Source organism: Artibeus jamaicensis, unplaced genomic scaffold (genome assembly GCF_021234435.1).
Source record: "Artibeus jamaicensis isolate MK-2021 breed Jamaican fruit bat unplaced genomic scaffold, CSHL_Jam_final contig_387, whole genome shotgun sequence".
Taxonomy (NCBI): domain Eukaryota; kingdom Metazoa; phylum Chordata; class Mammalia; order Chiroptera; family Phyllostomidae; genus Artibeus; species Artibeus jamaicensis.
The window spans coordinates 23,917,968-23,942,280 of NW_026521812.1; the positions used below are offsets into that span (position 1 = coordinate 23,917,968).

Here is a 24,313-nt window from a genome sequence, read left to right on the forward strand (position 1 = left end):
GATGTTCACCAGGGCGGGGCCACCCAGGTCGCTGGTTTGCGACGCTATATGTGGGGGCGGGGTCAGAGAGGGAGCAATGGCGGTCCTTTCTGCTCACTCAGTCCGCCTCACCGCCCGCCCCCGCCTGCTTATCTGAGGGCAAATGTGCGAGCTCCTGCCCTGGGCCGGCCACCGGGGCCTGCTCGATCTGTCTCAACGCTTGCCTCTTCACTGGTTTATCTGCGTGCAAATGCGCAACTGACTGCAGACAGCCAGCCTCGCCTCTTCCCTGTGTCCACCTGTAGCTAGCCCACACCTGGGATCCGCGCTGTCGCACCGCCCGGGTTGGGGCATCTTTTTTGCTTGACCTGCTCCGCTGCTGGCTTCACCCCTCTTACCAGTTTAGCTGAGCAGTTTGTTGTTTTCAGACTCCATATTCGATTTTCTGTGTGGTTTGGTTGCGTTTATTGTTAAAACTTTGTTTTTTTTAGATTTGGTTGTACGAGGATGCAAAGTGTTCCCACCTACGCCTCCATCTTGGCCGAAGTCTGGGGTTTTTTTGTTTGTTTGTTTGTTTTTTTACAAACAATTATATGCCAACAAATTGGACAGTCTGGACAAAATAGAGACATTCCTAAAATATATACAATATTCCAAAATTAAGTCAAGAAGAATTAGAAAATCTGAATAGACAGATTACAACTAATGAAATTGAAGCAATAATAAAAAAACTCCCAACAGCTCTGGCCGGTATAGCTCAGTTGGTTGTAGAATCATCCCATAAACCGAAAGGTCATGGGTTCAATTCCCATTTGGAGCACATGCCTAGGTTCCAGGTTTGGTCCTAGGTCAGGGTACATATGAGAGGCAACTGATTGATGTTTCCCTCTCACATTAATGTACCTCTCCCTCTGTGCCCCTCTCTCTAAAATCAGTAAGCATGTACTCAGGTGAGGATTAAGGAGGGGGGAACCTCCTAACAAACAAAAGTCCTGAATCAGATGGCTTCCCGGGTGAATTTTACCTAACACTCAAAGAGGAATTAACACCTGTTCTTCTCAAACTATTTCAAAAATTCAAGAGGAGGAAAGACTTCAAAGCTCATTTTATGAGGCCAGCATTATCCTTATTACAAAACCAGATAAAAATACTGCAAAGAAAGAGAAGTATATGCCAATATCTCTGAAGAATATAGATGCTAAAATCCTCAACAAAATATTAGTAAACTGGATCCAGATATATATTAGAAAGATCATATACCATGATCAAGTGGGATTTATTCCAGGGATGTAAATTTAATACAATATCTGCAAATCAATAAATGTGATATACCGTATAAACAAAATGAAGGATAACAATTATATGATCATATCAGTAGATGCAGAAAAAGCCTTTGATAAAATCCAGTAACTATTTATAATAAAAACTCTCAGCAAGTGGGGATAAAGGGAACATAACTCAATATAATAAAGGCCATATGTGACAGACCCATTGCCAACATTATACTCAATGGGCAAAAACTAAAAGCATTTCCCTTAAGATCGGGAATGAGACAGGGATGTCTGCTTTCACCATTCTCATTCCACATAGTACTGGAGATCCTAGCCACAGCAATCAGACAACAAGAAGAAATAAAAGACATCCAAATTGGAAAGGAAGAAGTAAAACTGTTATTTTTTGCAGATGACATGATACTATAGATAGACAACCCTAAAGATTCCACCAAAAACCTACTGGAACTGATAAATGAATTCAGTAAAATAGCAGAATACAAAGTGAATGTCCAGAAATGAGTTGCATTATGTATACCAATAATGAACTGATAGAAAAGAAAACTAAGAAATCAGTTCCATTTAATATTGCACAAAAAAATTAAAATACCTAGGAATAAATTTATCCAAGGTTGTAAAAGACCCTGGAATAAATTACCAGTGTCTTTTTTTTTTTACAAACAATTATATGCCAACAAATTGGACAGTCTGGACAAAATAGAGAGATTCCTAAAAATATACAATATTCCAAAATTAAATCAAGAAGAATTAGAAAATCTGAATAGACAGATTACAACTAATGAAATTGAAGCAATAATAAAAAAAGCTCCCAACAGCTCTCCCAACAGTTCCTCCCAAATGGAACTGATTTCTTAGTTTGCTATAATTGGTTGTAAAATACCTAGGAATAAATTTATCCAAGGTTGTACTTGCAGAATTATAAGACACTGAAGAAAATACAAATAAGTGGAAACATGCACCATGTTCGTTAAAACACCTATGCTACCCAAACAATCTGTAGATTCAATGCAATTCCTATCAAGATACCAATGGCGTACTTCACAGAACTAGAACAAATATTTCAAAAATTTACTCAGAACTACTTTAGACCCCCAAATAGCTAGCTACAGCAATCTTGAGAAAGAACAAAGTTGGAGGAATCATACTAGCCAATATCAAAGTATACCCAAAGGTCATAATAATCAAAGCAACATGGTAATGACATAAAAACAAACATATACATCAGTAGAACAGAATAGAGAACCCAGAAATAAACCCACACATTTATGGTCAATTAATTTTTGACAAAGGGGGCAAGAACACACAATGGGTAAAGATGGTTCATTCAGTGAATGGTGTTGGGAAAATTGGACAGATAGCACAAAAAATAATAAACTAGACCACCTTCTTACAACATAAACAAGAATAAACTCAAAATGGATTAATGACTTAAATGTTAGACTAAAACCCATGAAAATCTTAGAAGAAAACATAGGCAGTAAAGTCTCAAACATGTCGTGTAGCAAAATTTTTTCTGATATATCTCCTCAGTCAAGGAAAACAAAAAAAAATTAAACAAATGGGACTATATCAAACTAAAAAAAGTTTTTGAATGCAAGGGAAACCATCAACAAAATGAAAAGAAAACCCACTGAATGGGAGAACATATACACTAATCATAATCTGATAAAAAGAATTTATGCAATTCAATACCAAAAAACAATCCATTTTTTTGTTGGACAAAGGACCTGAATAGACATTTATCTAAAGAGGATATACAGATGGCCAATAGACATATGAAAAGATGCTCAATATCACTAATCATCAGAAAAGTGTAAATTGAATCCACAATGAGCCATTACCTCAAACCAGTAAGAATGGCCGTCATCAATAAATCCACAAACAACAAGTGTTGGCAAAGATGTGGAGAAAGGGGAACCCTCATGCTCTGTTGGTGGGAATGCAGACTGGTAAAGCCACTGTGGAAAGCAGTGTAGAGTTACCTCAAAAAATTAAAAAATGAACTGCTTTATGACCCAGTGATTCCACTTCTGAGAATATCTGAAAAACCCGAAACACTAATTCAAAAGAATATGGGCACCCCTATGTTCATTGCAGTGTTGTTTATAATTGCCAAGATTTGGAAGCAGCCCAAGTGTCCATCAGTAGATGAGTGGATACATTTATACAATGGAATACTCCTTGGCCATAAAAAGAAAGAAATCTTACCTTTTGTTACAGCCTGGATGGGCCTGGAGAGTATTATGCTAAGTGAAAGAAGGCAGAGAGAGACAAGTATTATATGATTGCACTTATATGTGGAATCTAATGAACAAAATAAACTAACAAACAAAATTTTAAAAACTAATGCTTTTAATAGAATAAAAGGATGTCTAAGAAGCCAAATTACTGTGCAGTATGAATCTTAAGGATATTAAAGATCCATGGACTACTTTACACAAAATACAGGCTTGAAAAATATAAATTAAAGATTAAAACTGGGCCTACCTTGTGTTGTAAAACAAATGTAAGCATTGTCAATTTATGTCTGAAAATATAGAATTGGAGTCCTATGAGAATATTTGTTACCCTTTGTATAATTCTAATATGCTCTGAACTTCTGGGCAAGGTTATATACTCTTGGTTTATACACTACAGCTCATGATTTTTAGGAAATGGAATCCTCAGCATAGCACATGATATCTGAACTTGAACAAGTGTTTATATTTCCTGGAGTAAGCATAGAATACCATGTAAAAAATTAGGCTGCTCTCAGTATTTTTGTTAGCAATGTGAAGTTTAGTATTATAATTTTTAAAATATTTTATTTATTTATCTTTAGAGGGGAAGGGAAGGAGAGAAATGTCAATGTATGGTTGCTTCTGGTGCATCCCCTGCTGGGAACTGGCCTGCAACCCAGGCATGTGCCCTGACTGGGAATCCAACCATGGTTGTTTAGTTCGCAGGCCCGTGCTCAATCCCCTGAGCTATACCAACCAGGGCAAGCATTATAATTTTTAAGCTAAGAAAAATGGAGGCCCCTTTTCACCATTAATATGAAGAGAAGTGGCTGTTAGAAAGCATGACTCTGTATTCATCCACCAGTGATTTTGAATTGTGGTTCTGTCTGTCTGTGTAGGCAAATTTTGTGACCTTTTTGAGCTCAGTATACTCACGTGGAAAAAATGGGGCCAATACCACCTACCTAGCACAACTGTTATAATCATCATTTGAAAAAAATGAAATTGTTAATTAAAGGTCTTTTAATTAAATGTATGTTAATTAAAGTACTTTTGGTATCTAGTAGGTACTCAGTTAATATACTTTTATTTTTGCTCTTTTATTCTCCCTTCTATCTTCTGCCCTTCACAGATGACCACATTTTTAATCTAGTGCATTCTCTGCTTCTTCAAGGATGTCCTGTCCATAAAACACAGAAATTTTCATTCCATTAGGTTACAATTGCTAATACTTATTCTCACAACAACTCTAAGAGATTTATTATTGTACCCCTGTAACAGCTGGAAAAACTGAAGCATCCAGAGGTGAGCAACTTTCCCAAAGTAATGCAGTGATGGAGCCAGCCTGTGAACACAGGCAGTTGAACTCTAGGGCCCAAAACTCTTAACCACCGGGTTCCACTGTCTCTGCAATTTACCCTTCCTCGTGTCGCAAAGCCAAACAGAAAGAGCAGATTCTGGTAGTTTTAGAGAAGCCTGCTCCACCTTCCTTTGTAGGTCTGAATTATCCTTAAAGGACAGAGCAACATAGCTCTCAGGCACAGGGTGGGCATTTCTGGGGAGGATAGATACTAGACCTTGGGGAGGAGGCAGCTGCTCTGCTGTTGAATGCCAAGGACAGGGGGAACTGTGTGATAACTCTTCTTGCACTAGGCCTACTGGCAAATACCGCACTGCAAATACGTTTGCCTTATGTAACTGCTATTTCCTCACTTTGACACACTGTTCCTACCTTTCTTCACTGACAAATTCTTAGCTATTTCTTAAGACACAGCTCAACTCTCATCTCTAGGAAACCTTCCCTGACCCCCAGGCTGAGCCAGTTACCCCTCTTTTGGGCTCCCCTAGCACACTACTTAAGTCTATGCAAAGATTAGTGGTGTTGGTAGTAACAGCTACTGCGTACTGAGCACGGACGTATGCCAGGTGCCGTGTTGAAAACACTTAACACGTGTTATTTCATTCATGTCTCACAACAGTCTTAGAGGGTAAGTAGTGACACCCCTTTATTTATGTAGATGAGGACTTTAGAGCATGGACATTTTAAATAATTTAGCCAAGATCACACAGCCAGTAAGTGACAGGTCTGGGATTTAAACCAGGTCTTTATTATTCCAAACTCATATTTTTAATAGCTGTACTATATTTACCATGCTTTGTTGGTTATCTGCTTTTGCCTTTCTCATAATCAGGTTACAAACCCTTCAAGAACTGTACTTTATAATTTTTTTACCTAGATTCTATCAGAATTGCTTTAGAGAAGAAACAGAATATTAAAATATGCCTAATTTTGCTAAATGTACTTGAATTTTAAATGTTTTATAATGAGCAGAGTTTAATGTAATTTTCTTTTGGCTTAATATATTTTAAAACTGTAAGAACCATATGTAGATACTGCTGGTTAGGTTATTCTATATCTTCTTGCCTTAGGATTTAAATCAAATATTATATAAAACTGTTTGTAATTGATAATTTAATCCAACAAAAAGGGGTTGTACCAATGGCAACTTGAGATATGCCATTAATAATATTATTAGAATAACTAGGTCTTAGCATAAATCCAGAGAAATCAAACTACTGGTATTTTCAGTTTCAGAATGACAGGCACTGACCTTTAGCTGCTACCAGAGGAAAAACCCAGTATCCCTTTATTTCCCAGGGCAGCACCATTTCACCAGTAATCCCTCCCCTGGGGACTATGGCTCAGTTTTGTGGGGTTCCCCTCACCCCACCCCACCACAGAGAAGGGAAAGACCTGTGGTAGGGTAAGACCATTACAGGGTAGGAAGTTCAGCGAGGAACTATTTAAATTATTACCTAAGTTTAAGGCCCAGAGGCCTGAACTGTGGGTATGTCTGACTCTTTTAAGAGGGTTTGCTGAAAGAGAGCCAGGGTGTTCTCTCTCTTTCCCCTGCTAGAAGTTATCACTGCATTCTTTTCTTTAGAATTCGAATGAGGACAAGGGGCTAAATTAGCTTATTCATTTTCCTGCTCTCTTCAGACTGAGTTAACTGTGTCACGCCACTCTGATGAATCTGCAGGCCTCTGTTTTAGATCACGGGCCAGCACTTGCATCCAGATGAGAGAGTGCTGGTGAAATTAGGTAGTGCAATGACTTGACATTTGGATAATTAACTGACAGTGAATATTTTACTGCAGCGTGTAGACCCATATTTCTTTGGTTTAGGTAACCTTACTTAAACAAATATAAATAAGAAGCCTGTTATTTAATATTCTCTTGTCTCTATGTGAAAATGACTTTTTGACAAATAGTAGCAATTCAGTCATTTTGTTCCCCTTAATTTATCCAGAATATTTGGGGCTGTGGCCAGAAAATGAAGTATGTTCCTGGACTTTTCTCCTACTTCCTTGTATTATTCTCATTTCTTTTCTTCTCAGGCCCTGTCTGAGAGAGACACCCAAGCCTTTATCCTAAGTCTTGCTCCACCCATATTCCAGTTTCTGTCTGCTGGCAGCAGCCATTCTCATACCATTCCGGTACCCTTCCAGGACAGCTCTCGACTCTGTTCACTGTCTGGCAGGTACAGCGACCCCTGCTGGGACCAGCAACAGCAGCAGCAAGCTGACTGGAAAGTCTCATGCCCACCCCTCAGCACTGCCGTGGCGGCCACACTTGGCACCGGCTCAGCATCCTTGCTCTCAGTGATTGAAGTGCACCTCCTCAAGGAAAGTGCAGCTCTCCTGTTACCTCTTCTCATTATTCCCCCAAATCCTCACCGATCATAACTGCTGCAGTCACAGACGGTGGCTTTCGTTTTACACTTACTGTATACTGTATGGTTTTCTTATTACATCTCTTTATGTCATTGCACTGTATTGCCAGCTACACCTTGAGCCTTCAGGGCACAGACCGTACCTTAAACTACTTGAAAGAGCACATAGACACTCGTACTTTAGTACATTCTTATTGTACACTTATTTAGTACAATAAAACAAAGAGACTTCTTTTATACTTTATATTTTTAGGGTCTGACACATAACAGGTATTCTGTTAATAATTTTATTGCTGATAATGATAATTAGATAACCTAGGTTAACAGTTTTCTCAATTTTTGTCTATTCTGACTCTTTTTAAGTTACAAATATTCAAAATATTTAATTTTCAAAGTTTTTTCCCCATACATTAACTCAGGAATGGGCTATTTCATATGGTTGTGAAGTATATAGAGGTGAACGTATTTTAGCTTGTTGTAATAGGACTATGTGTAATCTGAATCCAGCCAGTGTTTATTAAATGACTCACTTTTCTTTCTTTTTTTAAAAAATATTTTATTTATTTATTTTTAGAGACAGGGGAAGGAAAGGAGAAAGAGTGGGAGAGAAACACCAGTGTGTGGTTGCCCCTCACGTGTCCCCCACTGGGGACCTGGCCTGCAACCCAGGCATGTGTCCTGACTGGGAATTGAACCAGTGACACTTTGCTTCGTAGGGCCATGCTCAATCCACTGAGCCACACCAGCCAGGGTAAATGACTCACTTTTCTTACACATACTGCTGATCTTTGACCTCCAACCTGGCTTATGAACCATTTGGTATCATCAACTATCAACAGGTTTTTAATGGGGACGTTAGCAGCTTATACTCAGATATTTCAGCTTTAGCTTATCACTTAGTAGACTTCTTATTTTTATAGATTATTTACAAACACATTCATTTATAAACAGAGGAGCCATCAATATTTTTAAAATAACTACTATAGGCTTTAATTTACTGTACTTGATTAGAAGAATGTCCAAGAATGCAGAGTGGTAAAAGGAAATCGTACTGTGAACACTAGAATTAACTAGGCTGGCAGATAAGGAAGACAATAATGGTAGCAGAGTGCCAAGATGATTAAATATGGAAATGTGTAAAGGCATGTAAAAGATAACTTTGAAAACTAGAGAGATGTTGCAGTTTGAGCAGAGGTACAATATTGTAGACAGCCACACTCTCTGAATTGCCCGTTTACCAAAAATGTCTTATGGAGTAGGAATGTCTTTCGATGAGTTGGAAGTATATTTGATGAGCTTTGTGTTCTCCACTTATTTCTTTAAATCCAGACTTTTTAAGATGCTTCCTGGTATTTCAGCTGAAAGCTTGACTAAAATGTTTGCTGACAGGGATGTGTAATTTTATCCCTTTGCAAAGTTACTGTACTTACTGAGATGAACAGGGACATTTTCAAATGTCTCTGTTTTTGTTCATTATTTTTTGTCCCTGTCAGGCTTTAGGCTCCTTGAGAGCAGGATGCTGCGTAGAGAGCAGGGCAGCAAGCCTGGTGCCTGGCACATCACAGGAGTTCACAAAGTACAAGACTGGCAGAAGGATGTGTACATCTGGCCATTGTTTTAAAGTACATTTTAGCCCTGGGTGGTGCAGCTCAGTGGATTGAGCACAGGCCTGCCAACCAAAGGATCGTGGTTCAATTCCCAGTCAGGGCACACGCCTGGGTTGCAAGCTAGTTCCCAGCAGGGGACTCACGAGAAGCAACCATACACTGATATTTCTCTCACTTTCTCCTTCCCTTCCTCTCTAAAGATAAATAAATAAAATATTTTTTAAAATAATGTTATAAAAAAAAAAGTACATTTTCTTGGTTGTCAAAAATGTACGTCCTTAAGAAGTGTGCCTGTTTTAATGAGCCGTATTACTTGCCTTTCCCAGGAGGAGAGATGAGCACGGTGGACCCCGAAGGTAGGGGTGGGAGTCATGGCCAGATTCAGGAAGGGGAGGCGATACTGGGGGACGGGAGGGGGCGACCAAAAGTAATGTGGTCTTGGCAGTTTATAAATAAATGAGATCTTTTTGCTTATAACTACTTGGGGCTTGCAGCCAAAATTTGCAAACTTAACATATTTTGCAAAGTTAACACATTTTCTGAGGTGAACATGGACCATTTTCAGACGTCTCTCTGTTTCTGTTTATGATGAAGAAAAAGACAGACTTCACAAATTCAATTACAAAATTCATCTCTGTGATTATCTCTGATTATTTTAGTACCATATAATCAATGTTAATTGATTTTTTAGATTGCTCGTCAAATACTAGTTCCGTTTTTTCAAGTTCTGTAAAGTGAAGTATCTGCATACCACATGCATATCTGAAGGATTGCTAATAAGTTATAATTTCTGGAAGATATACATTCTGGCATTAAAAAAGAATGACTATTCTGTACTCCCTGGTTTTATTTTGTCATTTTTTTAAGAAGCTTTCATCTAGAAAACTTACACTTAAACTGTTTTGTCTGCTTCTTGGGGCAGCATAAAATACAGAGAAGATTAGAAGGTGAGGATTGTACTGGTAGCTACCCATACGGCCTTGATCAAAGTCCTCAGGACCTCTGCACTTTGACTCCCACCTGCAGGACTGAAGGAACAGGACTGCATGATGGGCATCCAAGAACCTTGTTACTCTCCTACTCTGCAAAGAGTCCTAAATTTGGTGTCTACCTTAGGAAGATCTAAGGACAATGTCAAACCCCTTCCCCACTACAGGTTGCAGGAACCATGTTTTAGACTACTCTGTCTACTCTGCATTCCCAGGCCCTGAGTAGTGCCCACCATGTACCAAGTACTGAATAAATGTTTCTTGAATGAGTAAACAAATCTAGGTCTACTTTGTAAAAAGAGAAAACAAGAAAAAAAAAAGAAGACATTTGTTAGCTACCCCTCTAAGCAAGGAATTGGGAAAAGGCCTTGTCTGCTCCCCAGCAAGTAGTTGGTATTTCATAAACCTTTGTTGCTTGCTGTGAATGAAATTTATTTCCTCCTTACAAAAGTCCTAGAAATACCTGTTGACTACTCCACTTTCAATAGAGAGGAAACCAGGACTGGAGATGGGGGAATAATTATGCTCTACAGATCATAGGAAATGAAGCTAGGATTTCAAATCAGAGCTTTCTTAGAACAAAACTGTCTGTTTAGATAAACTTAACTTACCTTAAAGAATAAATGACTCATGATTATCCCTAAAGGCTCTGATGTGGGGAGGCAAGATACCTGAGGTGAATGATCAAGTGCTGTAAGGAGATAGGGACTCAGAAGTTAAGTCTACCACCTTTCTAGAATTGTACCTGGTCCAACCATTGCGATTACTTGAAACATTTATCAGTTTTCAAGAAGGTAAGGTATCAGTATGAAAATTTTTTTCCTAACTTCTAAACAGATTTACTAGCATAGAAGAAAAAGCACTGGATGGGGCATTAGGGCATCTGGATTTTAGTTCTAATAGCTGCAACCTTAAACAATTCAGTAGACTTTTCGGATCTGCTAGTTCCTCATCAGTACTACAGATGTGTTCATCTAGCCCAGTTGATTTTTCACAGACTCATACAAGAACTTCAAGGGCTGGTCAGGAGTGGGGAGTGGGCATGGTACTAGAGAGGTAGAGGATTGCCCATCACCAAGAGAGGCATCCAGAAGGCCAGGAGACTCTGGTCTACACCAAGCCCTGGATGCCTCCCTTAAGAATGCCTGTGGTAGTGTAATGCCTAACTCCATCACCCCAGGTCAGGTCTTGCTGCTCTGTGGGTGCTCTGTGGGTGGGCTCCTAACCAGATATTTGGGATATAAAGTTTCCTGTAAAGATTTATATGAATAGAAAGGTGAAATAATTAAAGATCAGTAATAGTTAACATTTACTGAGCACTTACTATATAGCATGATCATTCTAAGAATTATGTATACAGTTATTTAACCCCTATGATAATGACATACGTGCTGTTATCTCCATTTTACAGATGAAAACAGTGGGCACTGAGTGTGGTTGAGCAAGCTGTTCAAGATCACACAGCTAATAAGTGGCAGAGCTGGCATACAAATCTAGGCAGTCTGGCTCCAGGATATGTACTCTTAAACTCTTTGCTATATGGCGTTTCTAGGCAAAATCCTAAACGAGGATTTAAAGATAAGATTTAAAGAAAGACCTTAACTGTGTAAGAGTACATGTGGTATACAAGCAGCAATGACAAAAGTCCTAAGTGAAGAACTGAAGTTCTTAAGTGCTACTTTGGAGCATTGCCTTTAGCAGCTCCCAGATCACCCTGAATTTCAGATTCCCTGGAGAAGGAACCTGAGTGCCCTTCAGCAGGCCAGGCGCTCAGGTCTGCATCATTCAACCAGCACGGGGAGGTTAAGGACAACCTAGAACAGATTTGGCAGCTGCTACCCACCTTATGATCTCAGTGAGGTAGGGAAGCAGCATTTCCTGAGAAAAGGGAATCCTTATCCGGCCAGTCACTTGGAGGGCCCCCACCATAGTAATTGATTGGCTAAGTCTAGGCTGACTTCAGGGCATAGGTTAGAATTCTAGGGCATATTTTTCGTCATTAAGTAATCCCTGATGTGAAGCTTATGTCCTTATCATTTCAGAGACTCATAGAGAAATTATAGATGCGCAAACCAGATCATTTATCTTCTTGTTTTGAAAATAATGTAGCCCGTTTAGCGATATCTAACACAATTTTAAGTGACATGCTCTTTGACCCTGTAGTTTTACTTCTAGGGGTTTGTCCTGCAAAAATACTCCCACATATGCACCTAGATATATGTATAAAGATGTTCATTGCAGCATTTTTTATAATAATAGGAAATTACCTCTTTATTAATGGAGTCTGGAGAACATTGTGGTACATCCATACTATGGGTAAAAGAATTAGGTAGTCTCGTATGTAGTGACGAGAAAATTCTCCAGACTATATTAAGTGAATAAATTAATATAGTACAGTATGTATATTATGAACTCAAGTTATGTAGTACAGTATATATAGTATGAACTCTTAATGGAAAAATGCATAGCATTTTTCTCTGTTTACAGTTGTACTGCATTTACTGTATGTTTATAAACATATGTTAAAAACATAACAAGTTCTGAAAGAAAATATGCTATAATGTAAGAGAGAGAACTTCTGAAGAAGGAGATAGAATGGAAAATGGTGAACCTGGTGGTGGTTCCCTATAGAAATATAATTTTAAATTTGCTAAAACTATAAAAGAAAGTGAGTGAAATTAATGTTAATGATGTGTTTTATTAAAACAGATATATCTAAAATATCATTTCAACATGTCATTAGTGTAAAGCAGTTATTGTTGAGATATTTACATTTTTTGGACTAATTTAACTCACAGCACATCTGCATTCCAACTAGCAACATTTCAGTTGCTTAATAGCTGTGTATGGTTAGTGTCTACTGTACTGAACAGCTTAGCTGCATATACTTGTATGTCGTTGATTTTGTACAGTAAGTGTATGCTGTCATCTGATGCACATGACTTGTTTTTGTAAGTAGACCTTTTAATAGTTGGGATGTTTTTAAAAGGTGACTTTTAATCTTATCTTTTCATCTTCCTGTACCACTTTTATATGAAAAAGAAATTTGGAAGGAACACTCATTTCACTTGAAATCAGTAGTTATGGATTTTCATCTCAGTGAACACACATTAAGTCCATGCTGGAATTAAATAAAGTAATGCAATTTGAAAGAATGAATGGGATAGCTTTTAATAGAATCTAAACTGTGATTCATATACTTTTTCATTACTTTGAGGTATTACTTCTTTCCTCTCAGAGCTGTGGCAGCCTTTTGTACATTTCTGTTGTTTCTGTAAATGTAGATAAAAAACACACTTTAGAAATGCGAAACTTGAGGGTTGCTTGGAGTATGAAGTGTGATTATGAGGTCACAAGGGTTTTTTTTTGGTGAATAAATAGACTATGTATTTTGCCTTTCAAAGTAACTTGCTTGAGAGTTGTATATGGTTATCATTCTGCATGTGTCCTTTGAGATACCTTACAGTCAGTTTTTTTAAAACAAGCATTACTTCCAGATACCTAATCTGTCCTTTATATTTGGCTTTGAAGAACATACATGAGGTCTGTCCAGAAAGTGTCCAGCCATGTACTCTGAAAAAATAAAGACATTTATTGAAGAAGATACAAGATACAAGAAACATTGTACATAGGACAATGATGCCTCAGTCCCCTTCAAAGTAGGCATCTTGGGACCTCACACAGTTCTCCCAGTTGCCATCAGCTGCCCTGTTGTATTTTCCTGAATCTCACTGATGGTCTGAAATCTCTTCCCTTTCAAAGGTGATTTTAGTTTGGGGAAAAGCCCAAAGTCACATGGCACCATATCTGGTTTGTAGGGGGGCTTAGTCATCTGTGTGGTTTGCTGTTTCACCAAAAAACTCCACATGAGACATGATGCATAAGTAGACATATTGTTCTGATGAAGCTGCCAGTCACCAGTTGCCCATGGCTGTGGCCTTCTGAATCATCCCAGTAGTTCCCATGAAGGAATGTTCCAACTTAACGCAAAATTTGATGCAGATTCTTTGTTCTACTTGCTCATTTTGAATGCTATGGCCACACAATGCACATGCTCACTCAACAGCATCTACCTCCCACACTGACTGGTACAGTGTAGTAGATCATTGTTCACACATGCGCTCTCTGGTTCACTCTCCTTGGCTGCCAGGTTACATCAATGTCACACAAACCATTCTCTTTTATTAACAGTGGGTCAACTTTTTCCGGATGGACCTTGTATACTATGTGGACATTTTCCTGTTTGCCTCAGGTTGTAGTCCTTTTTGAGTAAAAGTATCTGATATTTTCATTTTATATTGCTGCTGTTTGTAGTTAATTTTACTTAAAATTCCAAATACTTGAAAATTAAAATAAAAATCAAGATGAATAACTTAAATATGGAGTGATTCTAAATGAACATAAGGTTTATTTTTTAGGGAGATGTTCTACAATTAGATTGTAGTGATGGTTGCACAACTCTGTAAACACTAAAATTCATTGAATTGTATGCTGAAAACCAGCTGAATTTTATGCTACATAATTAAATCTCAATAAAGCTTTTTGAAAAAAATACCTTTCAGTGATGCTATTAAGAATTTTTGTAGCCATGTCTGTAGTTTGAAATAATTTAATTCATAGTAACAGTCATATTTTGTAGAATGTGATTGTTTAAAGAGGTTTATTAAGGAATGTCATTTTATTTATTTTTATTATATTTTTTCTATTACTATTTATTTCTCTTACATCCCCCTCTTCCACCCACCCAGCAAGCACCATACTGTTGTCAATGTCCATGAGTCTTTTTTCTTTTTTGCTCAGTCCTTCCACCCCTTACCTCCCTACCCCTAGCTGTCATTTTGCTCTCTATCTATGAATCTGTCTTTATTTTGCTTGTTAGTTCAGTTTGCTCATTAGATTCCACCTATGAGTGAAATCATATGATATTTGTCTTTCTCCGACTGGCTTATTTCACTTAGCATAATGTTCTCCAGGCCCATCCACACTGTTGCAAAGGTTAAACTTTCTTCTTTTTTTATGGCCAAGTAGTATTCTATTGTGTAAATGTCCCATAGTTGTTTTATCCACTCATCTACTGACAGATACTTGGGCTGCTTCCAAATCTTGACAATTATAAATAACTCTGTAGTAAACATAGGGGTGCTTATGCTCTTTGGAATTAGTGTTTTGGGTTCCCTCAAATATATTTCCAGAAGAGGGATCTCTGTATCAAAAGGCAGATCCGTTTTTAATTTTTTGAGGTATCTCTAGATACCTAAGCTGATTAGATAGCAGTATAAGCAATCTAATTTAAAGCATATCACTGGCATTTTTTTTATAGAAAAAAAATGTTACGCTCACCTTACCTTCCCAACTATAGACATGTTTCATGGTCTATGAAGCCTACTGAGGTTCTCTTTTCAGTTCATCACTGCCTCCTGTTATTAGTTGGAGAGGTCTCTGCAGAAAGACATTTCTCTCCTGCAGTGCTTCCTGTGCCCCATTTAACAAACAGCCGTCACTTTTCTCCTAACCCCTACTTGTTTTCTCAAGGAAAGAAAACTCAGCCGTCATCAAGCAATACAGAACTCACAGAGCTGGCAGTAGGTAATGGGCCCAGCAGTAGACCTCAGTAATGATTCAGATTTCTCTCTTTTTTAAGGCACCTCCAAGATTCACAGGTACAGATCTGCTTGTCATCTTCATTTGCCATCATCCATCTTTTGTTTTATACCTCCTAAAACCAAAGTATTTGTGCCAACTCTAATTCACCAAATACTTTTAGCTTATATTCTGATTTAGCTCAGAGGCATTTTCTGGTGTACTGTCTGGGTTGTCACTGGGCTGCCATTTCTCCTAGTCTGGTTGTGCCTGAAGCAGTTTTCATAGCTAAATGATGAACCTTCGAAGAAAAAGGTATGCAGTGAAAATGGAAACACTAGCACACTCCATGTAACCAGTTCTGTAATCCTCCACCTGATAATGTGGAGACGGCTCCTAATTATCAGAGGGAAGAACTAAAGTCCTGCACTGCAGCAGAAAGAATGAGCACTATGGGAGTTGAGTGACATACTCCCATCTTCACTGGGGAGGGGGACAGATATTTTGGAAAACTTTGACATGGAATTGGATGTATTTGTGTAACCTTTTCATGTAGAACTGTGTTGCAGTCAGAGAGGGGGTTTTGGTTTTCTTCATTAAAAGCTTATTAAATAAAATAGGACAGTCGTTGTGCTTCAGTAGATGGGGGTCAGAGAGGCGGGTCTGATCTCCTCAGGATATTAATGTCTGCCTTCAGCCAGGGGAAATGAGCCGTCACTTGAGTTAGAGGCAGGTTTATGTGCTCATCACTAGGGATTCCCATATGTCCAGGGAGCTGCAGCCGTAAAAAATGGCAGAGCTCAGTGGTCGAGTGCTGAGGGCTCTCATTGGAATTCATGTCAGGAAGCTCAGCTCAGTCTGCCCAGAGCAAGTCTGTTTAATGTTGATCAGCTGTCCATCTGATAAACCGAATTGATACGGGCATTGCCTCCAAGGGCTGTCCTGACAGTGACAGCCGTGGCACCCAGATGTCTTGTTAGGCTTTTTTGGTAGTCTGACGTATTTTTAACCCCTTTTGTGATATCAAACCAAAAAATACTTTTAGAGACCTAGATAACAATGCCAGCTATGCTTTTCCCTTTGCTTCTCTGGCAGAAATAGGCCAACTTAAACTGCTCCCAGAAACCAGATACTGTTAGTTAGTTAGCCCTCTCCCTCATTATATTGAGCAAATAATTGACCTGCTAGATAGTTATGTGTTCACAACATCAAGTTTGTGTCTAGTCACTCAAAATAATGTTTCTGGAAATATTCTTAAATACAGTTAGTTACCTGGCTAGGTTATGCATCATGAGTTTCATAGGTGTGTTAGTTGATCACTAGCAGAACCTTATGTTCATACATAAAGAGAAAATGCATTACAAATGTCATTTGGTTGGCTAATTTCTGGTAATAACTATGGTGACTTTTTGCTGAGTCCCAACATCCTCTGCTTTCTCAGGTATGAGTACCACTGTGAAGGCAGCTCACCTCTACAGATTGGTCAGTAAGTGTACAGGGAACTAATTACAGGACACATTAGTGCTGAATTTTCTTTAAAACAGACAAACAAACCAACCAGTAAAACTGTATGAGGAGATGCCTGTGCTAATTAGCTTGATTATAGTAATCATTTCACTATTTACATTTATCAAAACAGCATGTTATATTTATATACCTTAAATATATATAATTTACTCAAAAATATAAAAAATACTGAGCTTTAATTTTTAGAAATATATCAAGAAAGATAAGCCTTTGTATTAATCTATGATTATTTTTAAATTATATTTCTGCAAAACTCCCAGTAATTCAAAATTACAGTACAGAATATGGGAGAACTTTGTTTTAAAGGTTTGTACTGAAGCTTTTTGCTTAAGGATTTTTGTCTTTTTTTGTCCTTCACTTCCAGATTTTGTGTTTTTATGGCATAACAAGGTTTTAACATAGACTCAAGTATCTAATCTCTTTGAATGAGGCCAGCTGCAAACTGGTCTAACTTAATGTCAGTGCCCTCACAGAGGGCAAGACACAGAGCCCTCAACTAGTACTTTCAGTGACTGCCCACTGTATGTGGTGAGAGCTGGAAGCGAGGCCTAGTCATTCTTTCCAGACCTTGCACTTCGGACTCCGTCTCTGTCTGGAGGTCACCGTTACTGCGTCCTACAGCTTTGGCATTTTCATGTAGTGTTGAATTTTGTGATCATGGCAAACCCAAGATTCAAAGTTCTGTTTTCAGTTGGGTTATCAGCATGAATAAATAGCAAAACAGGAAAATCATTATGTTTCTGGAATTATTGCAATGAATTTTTTAGAATTTTGGGTCTGGCTTATAAAAAATAATATTTGACATAATTAGTTAAAAGCTATATGAAAGATTCTTTTATCTGCCATTAAAAGGATATACTTTTTATTCAATGCCTTGATATTTTTGAGTTTTGATATTTTCGAAGTATATCTTAGGAATTCTTTTGCTCTGCTTCTCCCCCTCCCTCCTTCATTCTTAGCCCTTGTGGAGCTTTCCTTTGTGGGGCTATGGAGAGAGAAACAAAACACAAAACTGCCAGTGTCCGATGGCAGTAAGTGCTGTGGAGGAAGAAAATCAGGCATTAGAGACTGAGAGAGCCCGCGAGGATGCAAGTGTTGTAGTTGTAAACAGAGTGGTCAGGAAAGGCACCACTGAACAAGTGAGCTTTGAAGGGACCTAGAGAAGCAAGTGACTAAGCCTTGCAGATCTCTAAGAGAAGATTGGTCTGGAGGGAGGAAAGGGCAAAAGCCCTTAGGTGAGATCAGGGTTGGCAAGTTCAGGAGACACCAAGGAAGCTAATGTAGCTGGAAAAGAGTGATCAGGGAGGGAAGAGACTAGTAAACAAAGTCAAAGAGGTAAGGGCATAGAGGAGCTGGGGCAGATTACCCTTGACCTTGGAGTCCATTGTAGAGACTATGGCATTTACTCTGAGTAAGATGGGGAGCCACCAGTTTTGAGCAGGTTGCTAAGTGATGAGTTTAATGGTTTCTTCATCTTCCTACTTGACTCATTTCTGAGTTTGTCCATTTTTGCAAAGCTAATGGACAAAATATTATTTCATTATTATTATAATGTAACTTTTCCAAAATATTTGTGAGGTTGAGCATCATTTTATGTGGTTTTGGCCATTTGCTTCTAGAATTACCTCTTCATATTCTTTCCCATTTTGCCCTTGAGCTGTTTATCTTTTCCTTATCAATGTCTCATCCAATTGCACAAGTTCTACACATATTTTAATATAATCTTCTGTTGTATGTGACACAAATACTTTATTTTTGTTACCTTTGAACTTAAATTTGTATTTTGTTGTTTCACATTTAGATCTTTAATTTGAAAATTTTTTATCCTGTAGAGTAAGGTAAGGGTCTAAGGGTTTTTTTTCTCAGTCAATAGCTATTGCCCATTCATCTTTTAAGATGGCAGCATAGGTAAACACAGCTTGCCTCTTTGCACAACCACAACAAAATTACAACTAAAATACAGGACAACCATCATTCAGAACTGTCAGAAATTGAGTTGAGTGGAAGTCTGACATCTATGGAATTAAAGAAACCACATCCATCCAGACTGGTTGGAGGGGCATAGACTCAGAACAGGCTGATTCCATGCCCACATGTGGTGGAGATAAATTGAAGCAGGATATCTTGGAGCAAGGAGTCTTAGCCCCACACCAGTCCCCTGAGCCCAGGGTTCTAGTGCCAGGGAGGTAAGTCCCCACAACTTCTGGCTACAAAAACCAGTGGGGATTGAGTCAGTGGAAGAAATTGCTGGAATCCCGAGCAGTTCCTGTTAAAGAACCTACACAAGACTCACTACTGGAACGTCCTCCATCTGGGCTCCAGAACCAGACTAGTAGCTGAAAGTCACCAGTGGCATTCTGGGAGAAACTGAAGTGTCTGGCATCAAGGCAAGCAGAGGCCATTGTCCCTTTTATAAAACCTCCCCTCACAGAGCCACAGAGCCGGCAAGCTGGTGACATATCTTAAACTACAAAAACCTGGCCAACAATGTTTGACCCACCTTGGAGATCCCCAGAGACTCCTTCCCACCTATCTTATGGGCCCAACCAAGCTGCTTTTCCATATGAATAGCTGGTCTTGACTCAAATTGCAAAACTTCCTAAACCCTCTCAGACCAGCAACAGCTGGCCTCAGTGAGCCCCAGGCCTGGCACTAGCAGCACCCAGATTAGGTTCACAGCTTAGGTTCCAAGCCCAGCACAAGCAGCAGCCATCTCAGAGAGATTTATACCTCAAGGAGGGTGGACCCAGGCAAAACACAGGTGGGGACTGACCTTGGCCTGCACCACCTGGGAAACCCCAGGGCCAGTGCACCCAGTGGACAACTACAGACCACACTGCAGCACCACCACCCTGCCCCTGCATAGCTGATCCTTCACAGAGGGCAGAGGTTGGTGGTAAGTGGTCACAGCCAATCCTTGCGTCCTGGGTAAATCCCTCCCGTTGATCTGCCAACAGCAACCAAGGCTCAGCTACAAGAGGAGAGTGTACCTAGCCCACATAAAGGGCTTACCTTGAGTACCCAGCTTGAGTGATAGAGGAGGCTGTGCCACTAGATCCTACAGGACACCTACTATATTAGGCCACACTACCAGGACACAGAATCAAAGCAGCTCAACCTTAAATACATAGAAATAAACACAGGGAGGCTACCAAAATGCGGAGACAAAAAAACATGGCCCAAATAAAAGAACACATCAAAACTCCAGAAAAAGAACTAAATGAAATGGAGATAAACATCTATCAGATACAGAGTTCAAAATACTGGCTGTAAGGATGCTCAAGGAGCCTGGTGAGGGCCTCAACAGCATAAAGAAGATCCAGTCAGAAATGAAGGACACACTAATTCAAATAAAGAGTCATTTACAGGGAAACAACAGTAGAGTGGATGAAGCCAAGAATGAAATCAATTATTTGGAACATGAGGAAGAAAAAAACAACAAATCAGAACAATGAGAAGAAAAAAGAATCCAAAAATATGCAGATAGTATAAGCGGCTTCTGTGACAACTTCGAGAGGTCCAACATTTGCATTATAGGGGTGCCAGAAGGAGAAGAGAAAGAACAAAATGTTGGAAATCTATGTGAAAAAATAATGAAAGAAAATTTCCCTAATTTGGTAAAGGAAGTAAGCATACAATTCCAGGAAGCACAGAGAGTCCCAAACAAGAAGGATGCACAGAGGCCCGCTCCAAGACACATCATAAGTAAATGCCAAAGGTTAAAGGTAAAGAGAGAATCAGCCCTGGCTAGTGTGTCTCAGTGGGATGACTGCTGGCCTGCCAACCAAAGGATCACTGGTTTGATTCCCAGTCAAGGCACATGTGTGGGTTGTAGGTCAGGTCCCTGGTTAGGGGGTATGTGAAAGGCAACCACACATTGATGTTTCTCTTCTTCTCTTTCTCCCTCCATTCCTCTCTAAAAATAAATAAATAAATAATTTTTTTAAAAAAGAAGGAAAGCAAGGAGTAAAGTAGGAAGAAATAAAGAGTAAGAAGGAAGAAGACCCCACTGTCTTTGACCATCCTCGCCTGTGTAGTGAAATACAGTTGACCTTTCTCATATTTTAACACTGTCATAAAAATGTAAAGCATTTAGAGAGATTTCAAGTTAATATTAGGAACAATTTTTAATAATTAAAACTATTCATCAGCAGCCTTGGCTGTGTAATTTGTTATCAGTCATCCCTGGAAGGGGTTAATTGAGGTTAGTTGACCTCTGGGGTCACTTCCATCTCTGATTCTGTAAACCTGACTTTGAAGTTTATGTCATTCTTTCCCTTTTGAAACTGTTAAGAGTAAAAACAATCCCCAATACCTTATACAGTTGATTGCCAAGTAAACAGTTACTTGTTTAACAAATATTTATAGGGAGCCAGGAAAGTAGGGCAGGACAGTTTACAGTGCGGTGACGGAGAGAAGTGGCAGGGAGGCAGGGGACTAAAATAATCACAGTGTAGGATAATAAATGGCCTGAGCTATGTTCAGACGCTTTCCAGCACAGAAGGAGTTAACTCTGGGGAATTGAGGGCAGACTTCATAGAAGTGACACATAAGCTGATTCTTTAAAAAACTGTAAGCAAATATAACTTTATCATTCACCCTACAGCAGCAAAAGTTGATGCCACAGCCGCACAGTGAACCTCTTTGTAGAGAAGGGTATGAAATAAAACGAGATTCTCTATTTTTAAAAAATGTGGAGCTTCTCTATTTGTAAGTAATATATGGAACTATCTTCAAAAGATCATGTTAGGTGACTAAAACCAGAGTACAGAAACATGAATGTGAAGTATCTTCACTATTTTGTGGTAGTACAGTTTTTATTGACCATCTTTCAGGAATTTATTTGGCTGCAAATAAAAGGACTGTAACAAACAACACTTAGAGCAGTGCAGTGTTTACTTATCTCAGACAACAAAAGGCCTAGAAATGGGCACATCAGAGCCGACTTAAAGAGGTCCTCAGGGGCCCGGGCTCCTGCATTGCTCCTGATCGCCATTCTGTGGTTGGGAGCCCTACGTAGGATCCTTAGGTCTCTACTGGGCCTCTGGGCAGTTGGGCAGCAAGAAGGGGTAAGCCCAAAAGGTGGAAGGAGCAGAGCAGCCGAATTTGTCCCCTTATATCAGGAACTCAGATTTCTCAGAAACTTTACCCAGGGAACTGCTACTTACCCCCATTGGCCAGACTGTGCTGCGTGATCACTTCTGGCCTCAGGGGATCTTGGGAAGGCGAGTGTTTTTGAGTACATTGTCACTCCAAATATAACAAAGGTGTATTGGTAGTGAGGAAGGAAAGAGTGCATAGGTAACTAGCAGAGTCTGCCATCCTTATTTCTAAAGCTAAGAATGCTAAAAATTTTGGAGAAATAGAAATGTTGGAAGAAAATGGATAGAAACACATGAGGTTGTTTAACATACAATTGAAAGAAAGTAATTTGGTGAAAATTCTTGTGAAAACATCAATTAATCCTCTGGGTTACATCCAAAGTGGTAATTGCTTCCTTACTCTGATTACTTAACATAAGTGGCATTCATCTGTGACTCATTTTCAATCAAGATTTAGCATAAAAAATACTGAAATATGTGTGCATAAAATGACCTTTATTTAAGATAATTTTTTAAATCTGGTACTTTTAAAGTTGACTTGATTGCTTTAGATGGCTAAAATAGGAATAAGATAATGAGAAGAAAATATTCCCAGCATCTTTCATACTGCTGCTTTACTGCACACAAAATAGACTCTTGCACAGTGTGATCGGGGTTGCTTATCTGATGACAAATCTTAGAAGTAAAGTTACAGGACAGATTTCAAGATGACCAATCTATTTCTATTTCCTGTGGGAAAGTAGGTACAGATAATAGCAATAATTTGGTCTTTTCTAAACTATTAACTGCCAAGTAATTTTCTAACCCTCACATCTTAGAATTTTAGAACTAAATATTAAATTTTAGAACTGAAATCACTTAATCTTAGAACTGGAAAGAACTGTGTTTCCAGTTCCTATCCTTTCAGTAGTGAGGAAACCAAACATCTGAGAGTCTGAGGGATCTGCCCGCAGTTATCCGGGATTAAAACTGTCATCTAGATTCTTGATTGGGCTCATTCCCTTGGTTTTGTTCTGACCAAGTGATTTGGAAACAACTCAATTACTTTTCCCAGTTACTATGAACAAAAGAGTCAAGTCTGCTCATCATACACTTTCTCCAGCACAATTCTCTGCTGTGGTGCTAAGGATGAAAGTGGCACATATTTCTGGTGGGCACACACTGGTGTTGGTAACATTGGTAATCTCGTCCCCCACCCCATCTACTAATTTACTACTCGGTAGGTACATACACACTTTAAGTTATCATTGGTCACTCATTGTCCCGCATAAAGAGAATGTTCTTAATCCGGTGTTTAACCTCTCCAGTCGTGCTATCATTGGAATCACAAGTAGATACTGTAAGTGAAAGTTCTTCGTAAATGGTGGGTACAGCACAGATGGTGGGTTTTCATTTTTATTATCGCCCTTGTTTGTGTTGTTTCTGGCCATGTGGCTTTTAAAGATTGCTATTTATTTAGTGAATGCTGTTTTATGATTACGGGTGTCTTTATTAAAAGCTCACAATCATTCATTTTCATCCTTGGGATAACTCAAAACAACTACAATTTGTTGCTTGCTTGGTTGTTACTTGTATAAGCTGAACTTGCATGGAAGATTTGTCCAATGCTTAACCTATCTTGAGTTTTATACTTGCCCATAATCTCATTGTTTAATCTTTGTGAAATGTAACAATACGAATTTTCATAGTGATTGGGTTTGCAAGCTAGAAAACGTTTGTAGGGCACTAATAAAATATGTTTTTATTCCTTTCATTTAGTTGCTCTTTTAAAGGATAATATTAAATGTTAGCTCCTTTTACAGAAATATTTTCCTTTAACTTTTTAGTAGTCATATATAAGTCCTTGGTGATTTGCGGAAGCATGTAATGAGATTTAACTCTAAACCATGAATTTACTCTTCTTTTGTATTTAGGATTAAATAAGGTAATGTATAAAAGTGGTTAGCTTAATATCTGGCACAAATTACATTCCCACTTGTATTGGAATTCTGTTAGATACTAGTATGGATTCTCAGAAATCCTAAAGTTACAGACATAGTAAAGTTACACACATAGTAAAGTTACAGTGAGGATAAAGTAAAGAGAATGTGAAGGGTAGCCCTCCACTGGCCAGCTCTGGTATTCCTGGTGACTGGTGGGGCAGAGAGTGGAGAATGTTATAGAGAAGAAAGGTGTCAAGGTTTGCTTACGTGTAGATGCCAGACTACTTTATTAAAATCTTTCTGAAAGTCCTTCAGCAAGGGTGCTTGACTCAGAGTTGCACCAGAGCAGCAGCTGTACTTGC

General features: G+C 38.8%; 1 protein-coding gene across 3 annotated transcripts in view; it reads left to right on the forward strand.

The window, feature by feature from the left end:
• The window catches only part of PDSS2 (decaprenyl diphosphate synthase subunit 2), a 229,263-nt gene that overhangs the window by 105,330 nt on the left and 99,620 nt on the right, over positions 1–24,313 (forward strand). The window lies entirely within an intron of this gene.